Below are 20,235 nucleotides of genomic sequence, written 5' to 3' on the forward strand. Positions count from 1 at the left end.
TTGTACAAGGACAATGTCTTCCCAGCTCTTGCCTTTTAGGTTTTTAAAATCTGTGACAGTAATATCACAGGGTTGCACAAGTGTGAACAGTACATTCAGACCGTAGTATTTACCTATGAGCATATACATAGGCATCTTATAGGTATAAATACAGTGCCTTGCTTGATCAGGGCAATTTGGAGTCCTGCTCTGTACTCTGTGCTTTCAAAGGCCATATTCCAGGCTTTTAGCAGTGTTGTTCCTCCTAAGAGCCTTTTAGAGGATGTCTTGCCACAGCTCAAAGCCCTAACTCAGTTCTAAGTATTCTGGGCCCCTAGAATTCTCAGTGCAGTTCCCTAAATCTGCCTGGGCTTGGTCCCATCATTTTCCTGGGAGCTGTGGCCGCAGAAGCCCTGGAGACAGCTAAGAAACTGTAAGAGAAAGCTGGAGCTGTATCCTGGATTTCCCTGTGGGTAAGAGCTGGAAAGAGGGGTTCAGGCCTCTTTTCAACTCATATTGTGCTTTGGGAGTAGAAAGAAAGCAAGAAGAAAAATTATAGGAGTTTGAAAGGAAGCATGTTTGGGGAAATGTAAACTCTCCTTTATTATAACATAGGTTAAACCTAATTTTCTATGAAAAATAATGCTCTTTAGTAAAAGTAAAGGCATAGCCATCTGCATCAAAATAATTATCTCTTAACAAAGAGTGTCTTTGTTAGTGGTTCGATCCAGGCTTGATTAGGTTCCAGGACTTTCAAGTATTGATTACATTTAAATGTATCATTAACATAATCACAACTGGAAACCCAGGAAGGAACATTATTCATAAGTAAAACTTCTGTTCATTTCATTTTTGGAAGCTGGCACTTTAAATTTCAAATGCACTGGGAGTAGTTTCAGAGGTCAGATGCACAGACAGACGAGTTCGGGCTGGTTCTATGACATGTAAGTGTGGTGTAAGAACTCTCAGTGCTCTTGCCCAGGCCTGGCATCTTCTCCATCTTGCCAGGGATACACACCTATGTTTTCCCCAGGAACTTGTCATTTCCTTTGACTTCACCTATAGTAGCATGAAGGATTCCAGGCCACATCTTAGGTAGTCTCGAGCTGTTATGAGTTGGCTAAAGCACAGCCTTGGTGCAAGATGGGTTAGGGGAGGAGAACTGTGGCCAAGCTCCCCCTGCAGGGGGGTCAGGAGGCAGAGCTGGCCAAGCCTGCTGGAGCAGCATCCTGGAGCTTACCCAGGGCAGGCTGTAGGGATGGCAGCTGTTTCCTCACCCTTGTGAGCCAACTCCAGGCAGGCAGCATGGCCCCTGACAACATGAAGTAGGAAACTGGAGAGTCCCCAGGGGTCTCTCTGCATGTCGGTAAGTTATTCCCAGGGTTATCTTTCTCTGTGTAAATAAACTCGTCTTAATCCCTGCCTGTGGAACATGTTTCTTTTCCTTGGAGAACTGGATTGTGAAAGAGACAACTGCTGGTTTACAGAATATCTGCCAGTGCTCCTTTTGAGAAATACAGACATGCAGGTCTCCGGCTAGGTATCAGCCTTATTAAATCAGAATCTCTGGGCAATAAAGCCATAGCGTCTACATTTGTAAATTCACTGTATGATTTTTGTGTCATTCAGGTTTGAAAAAACTAATAGACAGTTCTTCAGAACATCTAATTATAATCAGCTGATCATACAGGTGGGAAATTCCTAATCTGAAAGCTTGGAACTAGGTGCATGTCAGATTTTGGAGTTTTCATATTTTGAAATATTTCCATACATGTTGTTATTGGTTGAGCATCTCTAATCCAAAAATCCAAAATTTTAACTGCTTTAAAATCTGAAATTTTTCAACAAAAATTCAGATTTTAGTGTTTCAGGTTTTGTATTTGTGCACTAGGGATGATCAGTCTCTAATAGCAATCATAATAATTGATATTTCTGTGATACAGAACTGAACACCAGGTAGTGATCTAAGGAGTTAACATAAAAGGATCATTTGTTTTGGTAGCTACACTATAAGGTAGAAACTTCGACATATTAGTTAGATTTTCTGTTACTGGGACACAATGCTCAACACCAATAAGTTGAAGGAGACTAGTAGTGGTTTCAGTCCATGATCAGCTGAGTTAAAGCAGGAACATCACAGCAGAAGGTCATGATAAGAAAAGTTGCTTGGTTCGTGTCAACTAGGAAGCAAAGTGTGGGAGCGGCACCTTAGAGAAAAAAGGTGGGACCAGGTATGGACCCCAAGATCAACCCTCCATGTCTCACCCACACACACTCGAAGAGTATTCTCCTAGTTCTCCAGGAGGGTGCCAAAGCCAATCAAACTGACTGCCTAACCACCCACATATGACTAGCCCTATTTTACTATGGCAGTCTTGAAAGAAACAAGGCTTACAGACTTGATTTAGCACATCTCAGGCATCGTCTGGGATAGCTTAGGAAGCATTGACCCTTTTAAGAACTTGTTGAGACATTTTAGTATTTTCTTTGCTAAGGAGCAAAGAGAAGTGAGATAAGACCCACATCTTCAGAGAGCTCAGCATGACTGAGCAGATAAATATAGATACACCAGTGGTCCAAGAAGTGCCATCATAGGTAAAGATGATGTGATAGCACAGTTTTCGGAAAAGAAAATAAAAAAGAGCTAAAACCTTTATAGAAAGCAAAGACTACTGTGTATTTCAGGCCCTTTCCAACACTTTAGATTTTTACATCTGAGGCAAATTTATCAGTCCAAAGAAGGTTGATTATCTGAAACCAAAATGTATGAACAGTGTATCTACAAGAATTACAGTGACCTAGAGACTGTGTGGAGATCCAAGAAAAGGCAGATGTTGACTGAACATAATGACTTTAGGAAATAAGGCAAATCAACTGGCTGTTGATGGTTACAGTGTAGAGTTTGTTTATATGTAACTGAAATTTTATAACAGCAATATAATGTTGTATTCCCTACAATGAAATGGAGTCGGTAGCCTAAGGAAATGCTCCAGGCATAAAAGTCATAAAAGTATCTTTACTTTTAAGTCCTAAAATACTTGTCATCTCTAAGAACCAGACCTGCAATTATACATTATGGTCGTACTTTCTACTATTCTCTTACTTGGATTTCTACACGCTCCACTAATGGTATTTATTTATTTACCCTGCAAATCTGGAGGGGCAATAACCTTGCTTTATTTCATTTTAGGGCTATTCAGTAACAGATATTGTATTTTTAAAGCTTTCATAAAATAAAAATGAATTAATAGTTGTTGGCTTTAGATGATGAGAAAACAGTTTTAATTTCACTCTACTTTTTTGTTTTCTTAATATGCATAATTAATTTTTTAAAAATTATTATTATTATTATTGTTATTTTGGTGCAGAGGATCAAATTCATGACCTTGCTCAAGTAGGTGCTTTGCCACTGAGCTATATCTCCGGCCCCTTGAAAGTATTTTTAAAAATGAAAGTGTTTTTATCTCTGATATCTGATTGCATTCTAATATAAATATCAATTAGATGAGACCTATTTATATCCCCAATTTTTTATTTATTTTTTTTATTTTAAAGAGGATAAGATTAAACATAACAAAACAGAACCAAACATATCATAAGGAAAGAAATTTAAAGAAATACAGATTTCAAAGCAAGTCCACTGGAGATCTTCACTGTCTACCTTATTGTGTCGAGTTTTCTTCCAAATAATTGTCCCCATCTTCACACACAATGAATACATACTGAACATTATAGAACTAATCAAATCATTACAGGATGATGAAGGCTTTTTAGATTTTCAAGACCTGATATTGGGGAGATCAATAATGACTGCCATAATGTCTCTCATTCTCTTTGTAGTAGCTGTCCTTATCTTTACATATGCTGAAGCCATTTTTTTTAAAGAGAAATAAAACAAAAATCAAGAAGTAAGCAGTTAAAAAAAACAGATGCAAAATGATAACAACAACAACAAAACAATGGCAGTATAGGATTTGAAAACAATATAATAGGAATTTTAACAGTGGTTGTTATATTGCATGTTGATATCCTCAAAGTAATTGCTCAGGCTACCAGACACAGGCATGCAAGATTCATCAAACAATAAAATTACCCTTTGAGCAGGTTCTTTACCTTTTACTGTATCTATTGGAATTTTTGGATCTTACTTACCCTTTCAGTTTTTTTTACACTAGCGAGACTCTCCTATCCCCAATTTTGAGAACAGGATGCTGAGAACTAGAAAAGTTAGCTAACTTCTGGAACAATCTGCTGTCTTGCTGGCAGAGTGTAGAGCATCAGCTGAACTGTGGGGTTCTGACCCCAGAATTTTTGCACATGGCCCTTCATAGACTCATTATTAGCACTCACCTATTTGAACAACTAATGGGGCAGTTGGGGTGGAGGATATTCAAAGTATATGGACTGGCTGGTTCAGTAGGCCCTGGCTGTGCCGGAGGGACGGCAGCTGTAAATAACCTGCCCAGCTGGGCTGTGGCCACCTGCTGCACAGGGACCTCTGAACTCCATTAGCCAGCCTTGCTTTTTGCTTTCTCCTTCTATCTTGTTTATTCTTTCCTTCCCTTCCTTGGCTCTTTCTTCCTTTTCCCTCTCCCTCTGTTCTCCTTTCTTTTTCAGCTCTGGGGATTGTACCCAGAGCTTTTATATACTAAGCTACATCACCAGATAAGATCCCCTTCCCACTTAAAAAAAAAAATTTTTTTTTTTTGAGACAGAGTTTGCTGAGTTGCTATTTGCCCAGGCTGGGCTTGAACTTTTGATCCTCTTGCCTCAACTTCCAAGGCAGGTGCAGTGAGATCTGGAAAGGAAAGGGAAGAGGAGAGGAGGGAAGGGGACTGGCGGGGGTGGAAAAGGAAAGGAAAGAAAGAGAAGAAAAGACGGAAAAGAGGAAGTGGAGGGGTAGGAGGCAGGGTGGGGTGGGGAGGAGAGAGGAGGAGAGGAAAAGGGAGGGAAAAAGGAAATTAAAAAGATGGGGGAGGAGAGAGAGGAGCAGAGGAAGGGGAGGAGGGGGAGGGGAGAAGGATGCACCCCTGCACCTGGCTTCAATTAGACTCTGATTGGGAGTTTAGCTATATATTTTTCTGTAATAATGGCAGTGTATGTAAATTTTGGGCACACTAATAAGGAGCCGTGAGAAACAACATGCAAAGTCTTCTGAGTCGAGGTGCTTCCAAGTCGCAAACTTGCCTAGGTCCAGTTTCACGCAGTGACTGCAACTTCACAGCGAAATGTTGATCAAGAGGAAAACAAGATTCAGCCCCCAAAAACATGTGCTCCGTTTTCAATGTATGTACCAGAAATTGTCTCCTACTCTCTTAAGTGAACTCAAGGATATTTTGAAGGCAATTTAATTATTAAAAGATTAGCTAGGCATGGTGGTACATGCCTAGTAATCCTAGTATTCTGGGAAGTTGAGGCAGGGAGATCAAAATTTTGAGCTCAGGCTGGACAGTTTAATGAGACATTGTCTCAAAATAAGAAAGTTACAAAAAGGCTAGGGATGTAGGTCCGCACAAAAACTCAGGGTTCAGTCCCCCAGCACCTAAAAATAAAAGTTACTGTTTTTCTAAGAACATCATCTGAATCATTGTAATTAGTGGGTTAAAGATATTTGTAGTAAGCTGCCCTGAAGCCAGGTAGGACTTCTGATTTAATTGGTGAAAGAGGGATTAAATGTTAAGATCCCTTTGGGCTTGAAACATTAAGGAATCTATTACATTTTTTCAGTGGAATATCACTCAACGCATTGGAACTTGATAGTTTTTAAACGAATATTGGTTTAAAGGATTAGCAACTTATCCTGTAAGTTTTCAGTGATTTATAACCAAAACCTGGCTATACATGTGTCAAGCCCCCCCCCCTTGGTGGATCCCCCTTTTTGATGTCTCCGTGTTCTAATGTTACTCTAGAGCCAAAATGAGGGAGGCATTTCCTCCTCATCCACGCTGCTGCTGAGAACTCTGGCTCTGTGCTGCTAAGAGCATCCTGTCAATCTCAGTCATGGAAATGATCTTGGACAGTTAAGTAATTGGCTATATACATTGTAAATGCCCTAAAAGTGTTTGCAGATTTCATCAAAAGCCCAAATATTGTTTTACTTAAAACCAAGAACATGCAAGAAGGAAATTAGAGGAAGGAAGCATCCGTCCCCCTTCTCCAGAGTCTCTGTAATTTTCTATGAAGATTTGCACTTTGATTATGTTTAGTAACGCCATATGCTGGAACAGGATGCAAGATCAAAGACACCACTCGCAGCACTGAGGCCCTTGCTGCAGGCAGGACCAGATATTTCTGTTGGTACAATGCTAATAGGTCGGTAAATACGCTCCCCATGGCTCCATCACTCAGACTTCATTTTCAAAATATAATTGAGAAGCCTCAAACAGAATGTTCTTAGCATCTTTTTCATTGTCTGCTGTCATACTCTGCACATTGAAAAAAAAGTTGTTACCACTTAGCAATTTTGAACTAAAGAATATTCAGAAGCTCAATGTGCATTGTCAAATTTTATAGTGTGTATGGCCTTAGAAATTTGAGGAGTAACGGCTCCCTAACAGGGCTTTTTTTTGTTGTTGATGAGATTGCAGAGACCCCATTTTGTTTTTTTCCACAATCAAAAGTTTCTACAACGAACACTTGTTTTTTACGGTTGAAAATCTTTGGTAAAACTAAATATGATGTCATGTTCATTCTTGCTTTCCACGTGGCCCTGCCATGTCCTTCTTTCCTGTTACAAATGGTTTTTCTTATAAACCTTCTTTTAAAAAATCAGTTTTGGTAGTAGAAATAACATTGGATATTCAGTTTATTATGTATGGTGCACATATTCCTGAGCATTTGCAGATGCCATAAAAAGCCAAGGGTCTGTCATAAACTATGGTATCCATGAGGTAAACAGGGGTAGGAAGATGATGTCCACTTACTGCATCCCTGCTCTTGAGCCACCACAGTCTCTGATCTGTGGCTCAATTTTGATTCATAAAAGGGGATAAGTTATATTTGCCAAATGTAAGAGTTTTTAAGAAATTGAATATCTTCTCAGTGAGAAGCCCACAATCCTTAAGGGTCAGACCTACACTTCTGCATAGCCACTTGATGCCCTATGTAACGCCCAACAGAGTCTTTTCTTAAATTGTAGATCTTTAATAGATGTTAGGCTGAGCCACAAGTCTTAGTCTGTTTTGTGCTACTATAGTGAGATACCAGAGATTGGGTAATTTATGAAGAACAGAAACTTATTTCTCACTGTTCTAGAAGCTGGGAAGTCTACTATCAAAGGGCTGGTGGCTCATTTCCTGGTAAGGATCTGGTCTCTGCTCCCAAGAGGATGCTTTGAATGCTGTACGCTCACATTGTAGAAAGCATTGGGTAGCACGAAGCCCTTTGTCAGACCCTTTGTAGAGGCACTTGATCCCATCCTCAAGGCAGAACTTACATGACTATCTCCTTCCAAAGGCCAGGCTTCAAATCCTATTGCCCTAGTAATGCCTGCATTTTAGAGAGAACACATTCAAAGTAAGGCGGAAGTCACATTCTCGGGTTCTTCTAGCTTTCCTTGTAGGTTCCATTTCCATCTTTCTGTTGTTTTATTGTTCTTCTGCAGGTCACCTGAAACCAGAGAAGAATCTTCAGCAGCCAGTTTCTCATGCTGGTCATACAAATGTAGATGCTGTGGAGGCTCTGCAGTCACTTAATAATGTACAGTCAAATCACCTGACCTCCGGACATCAGTTTCCAGCCCCCTGAAGTGATGTGATTGTAATCTGTCAGTGTTTGCTCAGAGAGTTCTTGTCATCTATCATGGCTCTTGTGGTGCAAAAAGATTATGCAAGGGAAAAGGGGAGTCTGGCTGTCCATGCCATAACCAGGTCTCGGACTCTCCCACTGATCTGGTTTAAAGGACACTGGGCTAAAGTTCTCTATGATCCTTTCCAGCTTTAAACATTAAAAGAAATTATTGTGTTTCTTCAATAGAGCATTATTCAATTCATTGGAATTTGTCAATGATTTAGTACTTTAAGTTGTTTTATTAAATCTGCATATTTTGTAGCAGATAGTGCTTTTCAAGGTTATGGTTGACTGATCTCAACAACCCATGGAATACAGCTGGTTTAATATTACCACAATGAGCAGGGAAATATACCACAAAGTTAACACCAGTGTTTAACAGACCTGGACAGCTTCTTTGTTTTACCCCGCAGCTGTCAAACTAACAAATCATTGGATCATTCTTTCTACCAGGATATAGGTGTTAAATAGAGCCTCAAGGTGAAAGCACCATTTGGCAAGTTATCAAGTCTGGGCTAAATAACTGTTGATGCTTTGAAAGTATGATTTAACCACCTGCTAGTGATGGGATGTGTCCTGGGAACTTAGCCACTGGGGAAAGTTCAGCAGTGATCCCTAATTACTCCAGTATGCTCTGATGTGAAAACCCCACTGATAATCAGTATGAGTCCCATTATTCCTTGAGGTGGTGGCATGCAAGTACTATCATTTTACACCTAGGACAGGTGGCTACAAACACCTGCCAGCTGAACAATCATTAATAACTGGCAATTATGGAGAGTTGGTCATGAACCAGGCACACTGCTAAGTCATCTACAAGTACTAAGTCATTTAATCTCTAAGGACTTATGAGGAAAGTACAGTTATTAATCTCATCATATATATATATGTATATACATATATATATATATATATATATATATATATATATATATAATATGATTGAAGTGAAGAGAGGTTAAATAACTGCCCCCAAATCACACAGCTGGAAAGCGACAGAGTGGGACTTGCACTCACATTTTAAGAAAATTTGTATGCATGCTTTTTATATGAATCTTTTGACCAGAGTGTCCTTGTCATTGCTGGAGTCACTGTTGATGAATAACCTTTTTTTTTAAAAAAGAAATCACAATTCTGGACAGTAAAAAGTCAGGGGACATCACAATCCATGACCTGAAATTATACTACAAAGCTACTGTGATAAAATCAGCATGGTATTATTTAAAAAAAAAAAAAAAAAAAACAAACAGACCTGAGGATAGTTGAACAGAAGATACAGATGGAACTCCAAACACACTCAGCCACTTTAGTTTTGACAAAGAAGCCTGTTCACTGGAAGAAGGATAGTCTCGTAAAGAAATAATGCTGGGAAAACCGGCTTTCCACATGTTGAGGAATAAAATTAGACCTATGTCTATCACCAGGTACTAAACTAAAGTCAAAATGGCTTAAAGATCCAAACATTATAGCAGAAACACTAAATTAATTGGAAGAAAATATAGGCAGAAATCTTGAAGATATAGGGGTAGGCAGAGGCGTCATAAATAAAACCCAGACTGTTCAGGAAATGCTATGAAGAATCAACAAATGGGATCTCATTAAAAAGCTTTTGCACAACAATATAAATTACCAACAGTGAAAAGACAGCCCAAAGAGTGGGAAAATATTGTAGCCAGTTGTCTTCAAGACAAAGAACTTACATCTAGAACATATAAAGAAATGAAAAAAACTAGGCCTCTAAAATTCAAAGATCCGATCTAAAAATGGGTATCTGAGATGAATACACATTTCTCTAATGAGTAAATACAAATGGCAAATAGATACATGAAAAGAATGTTCACCATCATTGGTGATTCAAGAAATGTAAATTAAAGCAACACTGAGATTCCATCTCACCATGGAAAGAATGGCTACCACCAAGAAATAAATCAATAACAAATCCTGTAGGGGCTGTGGGGAAAAAGAAACCCTTTTCCACTGTTGGTAGGAGTGTGGACTGGTGCAACCACTGTGAAAATCCATGTGGAGATACTTAAAAAAAAAAAAAAGGAATAGAGTTTCCATTTGACCCAGATATTCCTCTGCTGGATATCTTCCCAGAAGAATTAGAAACATCATACCACAGTGATATATGTACAACCATGTTTATAGCAGCACAATTTGTAATAGCTAGATTTTTGCAAACAATCCAAATACCTGTCAACTAAGGAATTAAAAAGATGCAGTCTTTTTATACAGTAGAATTCTACTCAGCCATAAAAGATAAACTGGACCTTTAAAAGTAAATGGATGCAACTGGAGACCATACTCATAAGTGAAATAAACCAGAGTCACACGTATAAACATCGTATTGTCTCCCTAGTGAGGGAAGCTGAAAAAGTAAATAACATCCAAACATACTGTAGATATTGTGAAATGGGAAGAAACTGTTCAAAATGAAAGAGAAACTGAGCTGGGGATAGGAGAGAAGAAGGAAGGGAGAGAAGCAACAAATATATATGATAGTTATGCTAATTTCTCTGCTGCGAAACGTTTGTGCTAATATTGTCTGAACAATTAAATATCTATATCTTGTACTCTGAGTAACTGATTTAAAGAACAATATCCACTGTATTGATCATTGTTATTCTCCTACAGTTTTGAAATATTTTTTCTTTAAAATAAACAAACTTGAATCTATGGCAACAGTGTTTTGAAAACAAAAGTTAGGAAATGTTTTCATCTTAACTGTAGCACATTACAAAAACTTCTCTGAAATTCAAGAAAATATCAACAAAAATCTTTACATAAAAGCTAGATTAAATTGAGAATAGATATTGTGAATTTGGAAGAAACTTTTCAAAAGAAAGGAGAAACTGGGATGAGGAAAGAAAGGAAAGAAAAAAGTATGTAAATATATCTGCACAAGGTAATTGAAATAGTTATATAGGCAGTTTCTTTTAGTTCATTGAAAAAGAAAGATTTGAGCTAATACTGTTTGGGCAATATTTCTTGCCTATATCTTATAATCTAAATAACTATTATGAAGATAACAACATGCAATGTAATAATTATTACTGTCCTACTACCCTTTTTGAAACTATTTTATGGGTATTTTTTCATTCCTCTCTTTAAAATCAAAACAGAAATCATCTGCCCTTTCACATGTATTGTTTGAATTGTATAGCATTTTAAAATATGATTCTTTCAGTGGAAACTTTCCAGGTACCTATGCTCACGGGTAATTCAGTCAGTGTCTTCTGCATCCCTATAAGTGTGTACCCCTCTCTACAGGTTTACCACTTGATCCTTCATTGTTTTGCTGATTGTTAAATGAACAGTAGCCTTTTGTTGGTTCAGAAACAACTTATATAGATTATAGAAGCAGCTTATATAGATTCTAGAAGGCCAGAAAATACACATTAACAATAAAGCACTATATTCCCACCACTGAAGTCTGGATAATGTCCACTCAAAAATATCTACATCCTAAACCCCAGAACCTGTAAATATGGTAGGCCTCATGGCAAATGGGAAGTAAGATCACACATTGAATCAAGGTTGTCTCAATTACTTAAAAAAATTATCCTAGGGTATCCAGAGGGGCCTACTGTAATCACGAGAGTCTTTAAAAATGGAAGAAGGAGGCAGAAACGCCCAGAGTGCTATACAGAAAGAAGGAGCAAACATTGCTGACTTTAAAGATGGAAGACAGTGCTATGAGCCAGGGAGTGCAGGAGGGATCTGGAGGCTGGGAAAGGTAAGGAAATGGTTCAACCCTTGAGCCACTAGAAAGGAGATTATCCCTGTCTAAACCTTGATTTTAGTTTAGTGAGATCCATGCTGAAATTCTGATCCATAGAACTGTAAAATAATAAACATGTATTTTGTAAGCCACTAAGTTCTTGATGTTTTTATGTCAGCAATATAATATGAATATACCCCCAAATTGCAGTTACAACTGTTGGCTTTTTATATAAATTATATATATGTATTATATATATATATATATATATATATATATATATTTGTATAACTATTTAGCTTAAATGGGATCATGCCCATCTATATGCTTCTGTTACTATTACATAATGATGGAGGCTAGGCAATTTGTAAAGGCTAGAGTTTATTTTAATTCACACTTCTGGTGGGCCAGCTGCATGGTGCCAACATCTCCTTGACTTCTGATGAGGAGCACGTGCTGCTTCATGTAGAGTGAAAAAGCAGGAAAGTGGGCATGTGTGAAAGAGATCGCATTGTGAGAAAAGAAATAGGAAAAAGCCAAACTCGCTTTTCTAACAACCCACTCTCATGATAACTAACGCATGTTCACGAGAACACATTGATCCCTTGAGTAGATGGAGCTCTCACAACCTAATTGCCTCTTAACGACCCAACTTCTTAACACTGTTGTATTGGCAATGATTTGGGGGGGAAATCAACACTGCCTATTTCAAATCACTTTAGTGAGCCTCTCTCAATAATGATGTATCCAAATGAGAATTTAAGTCAGCATCACGCATTGCATCTGGCTTAAATATTGCTTAGGTATTTTAAAGTCTAAAAAACCTTTAAAAAATTAGCTACTAATTTACTTGTATGCTGTTTGTCCCATTGTTTTCTGACATTGTGCAGCTTAGCTGCTGCTTCTGTCCTCCATATTTTCTGCAAATTGGAAGTTTGGTTGACTCGTGTTTATGAATTTAGTCTAGAACGCATGTGTGCATTGTTATCTGTTTGTAAGACAATGCTTTCCACCTAGTGCCTACCATTACTGAAGCTCAGATTATCTGAGCGCACTATGTATGTCTGTTTTGTTATTGTTGTTTCATTTTTGGTTTTGAGGTAATGGAGATTAAACCCAGGGCCTTAGGTCTGAATTATATCCCCTTTTTAAAACGTTTTGCTAAAGCACTGAGTTGCCAAGCTGGGCTTGAATTTCAGTGCTCCTGCTCAGCCTTGCACAATGCTGGGATTACCGATCATGCACCCTTTCCTACCCAATTATACCTTTCCTTTTGTAAGAAGTTCTAAAACAGAACATGCCAATGTATGGAGATGCAAATCAGGACAATTTTGATTGCCTTGGAATGGTAGGAATTGACCAGAAAGGAGTTGACAGAACTTTGTGGAGTAACAGCAGTGCCCTGGTATCTCTCTCCTCTGAGTGTTAGGATGGCCTCCCCACTTGTTGCTGTAACATGAAGATTTCCCTCTTGGAGTCAGAAAGTGTTTTGTGTGGAGTCTTTTAATTCCAGACAGATGCAAAGTCTCTCCTCAGCCATTCCTCTCACTGTCAGATCCACTTAACAATTTTTGCTTTAATTGATATTCAGTAGATACTTTTTAAATGTTTTCATTTTCTTTATATTTATTAGCTGTCATTCTTTGATAAAGAAGAGCTTTCTTTAGTCAACTATCTGTTTGTTGCATTGAAAAACATTTTGTACTGGGGAAACAGGAAACTGCTTTGCCCTTTAATTATCAATTTCAAAGAGAGGAATTCATGAATAACTTCAGTGATGATGACTGGTTTTTTCCTAGCTGTTTTCTTTCTGTCATTATTAGGAGCTCAAAGTTTTTCACAAGTTCATTGTACTTCAGCAGAAGTGGGATTACCGAGTCTTAAGAATCTTAAATCCATAGTTTTCTTAATACTTCCAGATTATTCTCCAAGAACTCAAATTCTTAATCCTATGCTAAATAGCTTCTTGAGGTCTTGGACACATCAGACAGATGAGTGCATACTGATAATGAAGTCTTGGGCTGGGGATGTAGCTCAATGCCAGAGCACTTTGCTTAGCATGTGTGAGGCCATCAGTTTGATCCCCATGATTATAAATACAACGCAAATAAAGTCTAGGAAAAAAATACTAGCAACACTAAGATGAAAATATGGCACAACTAGAACTATTTTGTGTTACCAGTGGAAGCATAAGTAAAAATATTTTGGGGAATCGTTTTGCAGTTTCTTTATAGAATTAAACCTACCTGTGTCCTCTAATTTAAAAATAAAATCTCTAGTTGTTTACTAGAGAGAAAGATATTTTTGTGTGCATACTGGGGATTGAACCTGGGATAGATATACACTGAGCTATATCTACAGCCCTGATTTATTCTTTATTTTGAGACAAAGTCTTACTAAATTGCCCAGGTTAGGCTCAAATTTGTGACTCTCCTGCCTCAACCTCCTAGAGTGCCGGGATGAAAGGAATATGCCGCCAAGCAGGCTTGAAAATACGTTGCTTTGTTTTTAAAGAATTCAAGAATAATGTTCATAGGGACCTTATTTTTAGTACTTGTGCCGCCAAAGCAAGCACATGGGGGCCTTATTTTTAATAGCCACAAACTGAAAGTAATGCAAAAGTCTAACTATGGTTCAGTATGTAAATATCAATTGTGATATACAGTTGAATATAATTCAGAAATTAAAAGGAATTAGATATACTGAATCAGGCAGTAATATAGATGAATCCCAAAATAATTATGCTAACAGTGCCAGACACACAAAAGCACATTTTGTGTGATTCTATTTGTATGAAGTTCTAAACTAACAGTACTGATCTGTGGTGATAGAAATCAGAAAGTAGTTCATTCTGGCAATGGTGGACATTAGCTGGACAGGAATATTCTGGGGTAATGGCCCTGTTCCATATCTTAACCGAGTAGTAATTGCATATATGTACATAGTAGTCAGAATTTAAAACTGAATACTTAATATGTGTACAGTATTTATATTACAAAATACAAAATATGATTTCACGATTTAAAAGTGCGGCCTTCAGTTTTCTTTTAAGAATGCTCAGACCGTTTTTCCCATTACCCAAGCCCTGATGCCTTTTTGGTCTGGATCTTTTAACATTGTTCCCCTCTGACCCAGCCTTGCACGTGGCTGCCCATGCATGCCTCATATAGTTGCAAGTACTAGCTCCCCACGTGAATTGTCAGTGCCCTAAAAGTGACTTAAAAGTATGTTTCATTACACTTTTTAACAATGGCTATCTATCTATGGTTCATATGAGTAGAATCAAATCACCTGGTGTGTTATTCAGCTTGGGCTGCCTAACCCAAACAGTGCATGGAGCCAGCGGTGTAAATAATGGAGGGCATTTTCCCAGCTCTGGACTAGAAAGTCCGTGGTTATCATGCTGGCATGGTCCAGTTCTGGTGACGATATTTTTCTTGATTTGGAAACAGCTGCCTTCTCACTGTTTCCTCTCAAGGCAGTGAGAGAGAGACTCACAAACAGAGAGAGTCAGAGACAGACAGAAATAGAAACCCAGAGACAGACACAGAAAGAGATCTGGTGTCTCTTCTTACAAAGCCCCTGATTCCATCACGGGGCCTCGAACTTCATGACCTCATCTAAACCAAATTACCTTTCCAAAATCCCTCCTGCAAGATGTCACCAAATTGAGGATTAGGGCTTCAGCTGAATTTGGGAGATACACAATTCAACCCATAGCACCTGGGAAATGTTAACAAAAGAGCCAAGCTTGAATCACATCCCCAGAGATTCCCATTAGATGTTTTGAGGTAGGAGTTAGGCATCTGTATTTATTTCTACTATGCCTTACTGTTTGCTGTGAGCTCTGTGACCAGCACCATTAACATCCTATTAGAGTGCAGATTCTCTGGCCCCACCCCAGGCTTGCACATGGTAACAAAACCTCTCAGTGATTCATTTGTACCACAGTTGTTGGAACTCTGGCCTTGTGCATCTTATATAGACTTCTGTAATCTCTGAGAATGCTGTATCAGTCATTTCTTAGTCGAACCGAAATGGACAAGCACTTTGTCAGCAAACCAAGTTTTAGCCTTGCCTACAAATAACTGTACCTTAGTGTGAAGATTTTATACACTGCCTATATATCATTGTCTATTCACAAACAAAAAGTGGCAAAAATACACCCCAGGTGAAACAACAAATTCCTAGTGTTCTTTAAACACATACTACTACCTTGACCTTCCATTGTTATGAATTATACTTTTAAAATTCATAAGGAAATCGAATATATACTTGCATTCCGGTTGTGAAATGGGAGAGAAGTAGCACTTAACACAGAACATGAATGCTGGGTAGCTAATAAACAATTCAGTAAACTAGGGATAAAAAAAAACATGCCTGCTTAAATAAATAGAAGAGAATCCCTAAAGCTGAAAATATCATGTGGTTAGGAAATGAGAGGATTATTGTAGCTAATGGTGTTGTGTAGCACATAGCGCTAGTTTTCAAAAAACTTGATTATAGTAACTATACCTAGGTAGACACATTAAGAGAAATACCATCTTCCTTGATATTTTAGAAAGCAGTTTAAGATCTTGTCATCTATCAAGCTCAACAATGTGTTCATTATTAGGAATGCAGCTCATGAAAGTACTAAATAAGAGATTCCAGGCTTGACAGACACTAAAAATGATGAATTTCCACTTTCCCTTTTCACAAGTACCTAATGATATAGTTCTTTATTTTTTACAAGTACTAATTTCTAAAAACCGTTATGTTAAATATAACCTTTGTTCTATGGAGCTGCAAATTTAAGCTCCAGTTTAAGTGATAATTTCAGCATTTGGAAATTGGTCTTATTTTTGTTTTCATCTAGAATTAATAATTTCTCAATGATATTAATTGAGTGTTAATGATATTAATAAATAGTTTGCTAAACTGTGTCTAAATGACCTTCTGGTTTAGTTCATAGCAAAATCCAATAAGCTAAAAACGAAGACAGACACTAAGTTAAGTTACATTAAACACATATGTACAAATATAGAAACTCACCTTTAAAAGAAGGGAGTCTAAATAACATTTTGTATTTAAATTCCATCTCCCAAATGCTGAGAATTGCCATTCATGTAATTATGATCAGATTCAACTCAATATGATTTTATTGAGTTTCATGGTGTGTACAACAGAAACACACTTTGAAACTAAAATCTTTTATAGTGGGTATACATAATGAGAATTTCTATCCCAGAATTGCAAGTTATTGAATAAAGACCTTGCTAGATACTGGTTCAGTCAAAATCAATTTAAAAGAGTTTATTTGATATCTTTTCCCATTACCTTCTAAACAACACTAGAAAATAGCGTTCTCCCTTAAACATCATATAAGAAAATGTGTTTTATATTAGTATACTAGTGGGTAGAATTATTTACTTTTTTCTTTCAGCATATTTTCTACCTATTAATTTTAATGAAAGTAAATGTATTTAAAATAATTGGAGCATAGGAAAAGGCTATCCAATAGAAAATAAGTCTTTGTAAGAGTACATATAAAAATATACATTTGTGTGCAACTCTGGTATCATCTTATTCCCTGATTTTTCTCCTTATTGGTAAATTATACCATGTGCTCTTTTGTTTCTTCCTATTTTCCTCTTTTTGCAGATTTTTCCAGATCTGCATGTATGGCTGTGCATTTGTTTTCAGTGTTACCGTAGTATTCCACAGATGGACTTACCCATTACTATAAATATACTTAAACTCATTCCAGATTTTCATATTATGAGCAATAGTACAATAAATAATATATAGAAATGTCTTTGCACATAGGTGCTAGTACATTTGTAGAATAGAATCCTGGAAATAAAACTACTGTGTCAAAGACTATGTATCTCTATAATCTTTAGGTAATGCTGATTTTCTTCAAAAAGGCTGACTGGTATTCATTTTCCCCAGCAGTGTCTGAGAGTACCTGTCTGCCTAGAGGGGTACCCACGTATCATTTGATGATTCTCTCCTACCTAATCATCCCTTGCTTTTTCTGCTTGATCTTTCAATTAAAGTACAAACATGCTGTACTGTCTCACTTTTTTTTGGTATCAGGAATCAAACTCAGGACTTTGTGCTTGCCAGGCAGCACCTTATGCCACTGAGATACTTCACTGGCCTTCACATCTTGAAGAATCATTTAAAAACACTTGCCCCTTCCAATAGTCCTCAATTTGCCTGCTGTCCTTTGCACTGAAATTTCTAGAAAAAGATGTCTAACTTGTCTTAAGTCCTTCTCTTCTCACCCTCTGGAATCTTTTCTAGCTAGACCTTTGAGTGCCTTACTTTACCAGAAGTGCTTTTAGCAAGTCATCAAAAACTCTGTCAAGTGATGACTGCTTGGTCTCCCTCTTATTCTGCTTGATAGTAGCTTTTGACACAGCCATCCCTTCACTTCCATGATACCCGCCTTCCTCTGACCTTACAAGCTGCCTCTTGTCTGTTTACTGATTTCTTCTGTTCTTCACAATGCCTTGAAGCTGAAGTATGCCTGGACCATTTGGGGGGCTTGTTCCTGTCTGTGCCCCCGCTAATAAGAATCCTAAATTGCCTGTGGCCTTGATCTCATTTTTAAACACAAAATTTCTATCTTGAAGTACCTACTGAATGCCTCAAATACCATAGAGATAATCAAATTAATCATGCCTAAATTGTCCCACCCACCCCACCCACACTCCTGCTGTGTCAGGTAATGCTGTATTCATCTTGTCTTTCACCTCCGGCTTCCACCCTTGTCCCTCTGTAGAACAGAGCTGCTGGAGTGACCTGCTGGTCTTGATCGTGTCACACCATACACACACACACACACACACACACACACACACACACACACACCGTCTGCCTCTGCTCTCGGCTGCTCTTGCTTACTCTGCTATTCCCCTGAAGCCCTGCAGCACAAGTGGATCTAAGGGCCACAACAGAATCTGGAAACCAATTTATATACATTTAAAGACTTTACTTAAATAGCTGTTATTTATGAAAAAGAGAGGAAATGACCTATTTTCCAATAAGTGGTTTGGACACATTCAGGATTGAAGCTCACACCCCTCATCCTGTCCTTGTGTAACACTCACAAATGCCCTGGGCTTGTTCTTTCCACAGTGCAGGGGGCACATGTGCATTGCCTCGGGCACCCAGATGTGAGGGAGGACCAGGAGGGAATAAAAGTCCAGGAGGCTGCTTCTCACGGGGCTGTCTAGGAAGCCTGGCTGCTCATGATACAGCGGTCCACAGCTGTGTGTCCCTGTGGTGGCTGGGAATGTGGGAGCATGCTGCTTTGTCTCCTGCTTTCTCTGTGTTAAAGCCGTCTTCAAATGTTTCCACCTCATTTGCCATTATATTTGCTGCATTGAACAAGAAGGTCTTAGGAGGCTCAGTTATGTGTAATGGTTCATATCCTTCAAAATTCACTCCAGCAGAGATTTCATTTTCATTACCTGGGTGAAATTCAGGTATACCACAGTTTCTGCCTCTCCAGAATTTAAGGAGATATTGCTGAGAAGAACAGTGTAAGTCTTTCATTTTTTTTTAATGATTTAAACAATGGATTTGTACAATGAAAATGTAAAATAAATATTCTACATCCCTTTCAACACAGGCATACGTGCACATGCATTTTCTTTCTTCTTTACAAAGGGATCTGTGATTTATGGTTCCAAATATTGTAGAAAAAGTCTTTTAAATGTTTTTTTTCTCTGTATTACTGTGGATCGAACCCCAGTTCTTCACACTAACTAATCCTCTTCCTCTTATTTGTTTGTTTATTTATTTATTGAAACAGGATCTTGCTAAGTTGTTAAATTGCACAAGTTGTGCCTGAACTTGCTATCCTCATGCCTCAGTCTCCCGTACAGCTAGGAACACAGGTGTGTGTCACCACGCAGGACCGGTCTTTCTTGACGGATATGACTTGGCGGATGTTTCAAGCTGTCTAATGTGAGGAGTCTTCAGAGGCCCACACTGAGAAGAGACACCACCACTGAAACAGACTTCTTGTCTTCAGTTGTGAATGGGCTCCTGAGGGCAAAGCCAAAGTGACAGCCCTTAAGTCCAGAAGCAAGGTGGACTGTTCTGGGCAGAGAGCCTGGTGCAGAGCAGGATATCCAGCACATAGGGATTTTTCTCCTTAGAATCAAATCTTTAGAAGAGCAGACCCAAATTTTGGCACTTCATAGGAAGTTACTGATTGGGTAGATCCTTTGAATTTTCTTAGTCCTTAATTGGCAAAGACAACCTGGAGAGATTTGCTTTAACCCAGCAGGAATTTGGCCAAAGACCCTTACCTGAGGCCTTTGTCACCTCTGCTGCTCTTAGACAAGACCCACTCCATGAGGGCCTTGACCATTTTGGTAGTCTGCAGAGCATCATGCCAATATATTGCTTCACTGACACAATGAGAGGCAGGTCACAAACCCTTTAACAATAAAAATATACATATTGTGGGAGACAACTCCAGTGACCTCCCCCTTGAATGCAAAACAATTACTGCAGTTTTGGTGACTTTTCCATGGCCTTGTGATCTGGAAAAGATGGGATTTTCTTCCAAAGTGAAAGATAAATTACTATACTTTGCACGATCTTTAAGAAAGGACTGCCATATTTTGTACTTTTTTGATTTTTGAGGTAACGATACCCTCTTAGAATATACTGCTCAGAGAGCTATTTTGGGTAAACTGATAGGTTACAAGTTTTGGAGAAGGATCAAAGCAAAAACGGGT

The 20,235-nt window shown here is 38.2% G+C and overlaps 1 long non-coding RNA gene across 1 annotated transcript; it reads left to right on the forward strand.

The window, feature by feature from the left end:
* The first annotated feature begins 4,974 nt into the window (after window positions 1–4,974).
* On the forward strand, window positions 4,975–10,446 carry LOC134473975 (uncharacterized). Its single transcript, XR_010044492.1, has 2 exons — window positions 4,975–5,265; window positions 7,583–10,446. It is a non-coding gene; the product is annotated as an uncharacterized LOC134473975 (long non-coding RNA).
* Window positions 10,447–20,235: the final 9,789 nt, after the last annotated feature.

Source organism: Cavia porcellus, unplaced genomic scaffold (assembly GCF_034190915.1).
Source record: "Cavia porcellus strain 051 isolate PalLab524CR breed Dunkin Hartley unplaced genomic scaffold, mCavPor4.1 scaffold_2, whole genome shotgun sequence".
Taxonomy (NCBI): Eukaryota; Metazoa; Chordata; class Mammalia; order Rodentia; family Caviidae; genus Cavia; species Cavia porcellus.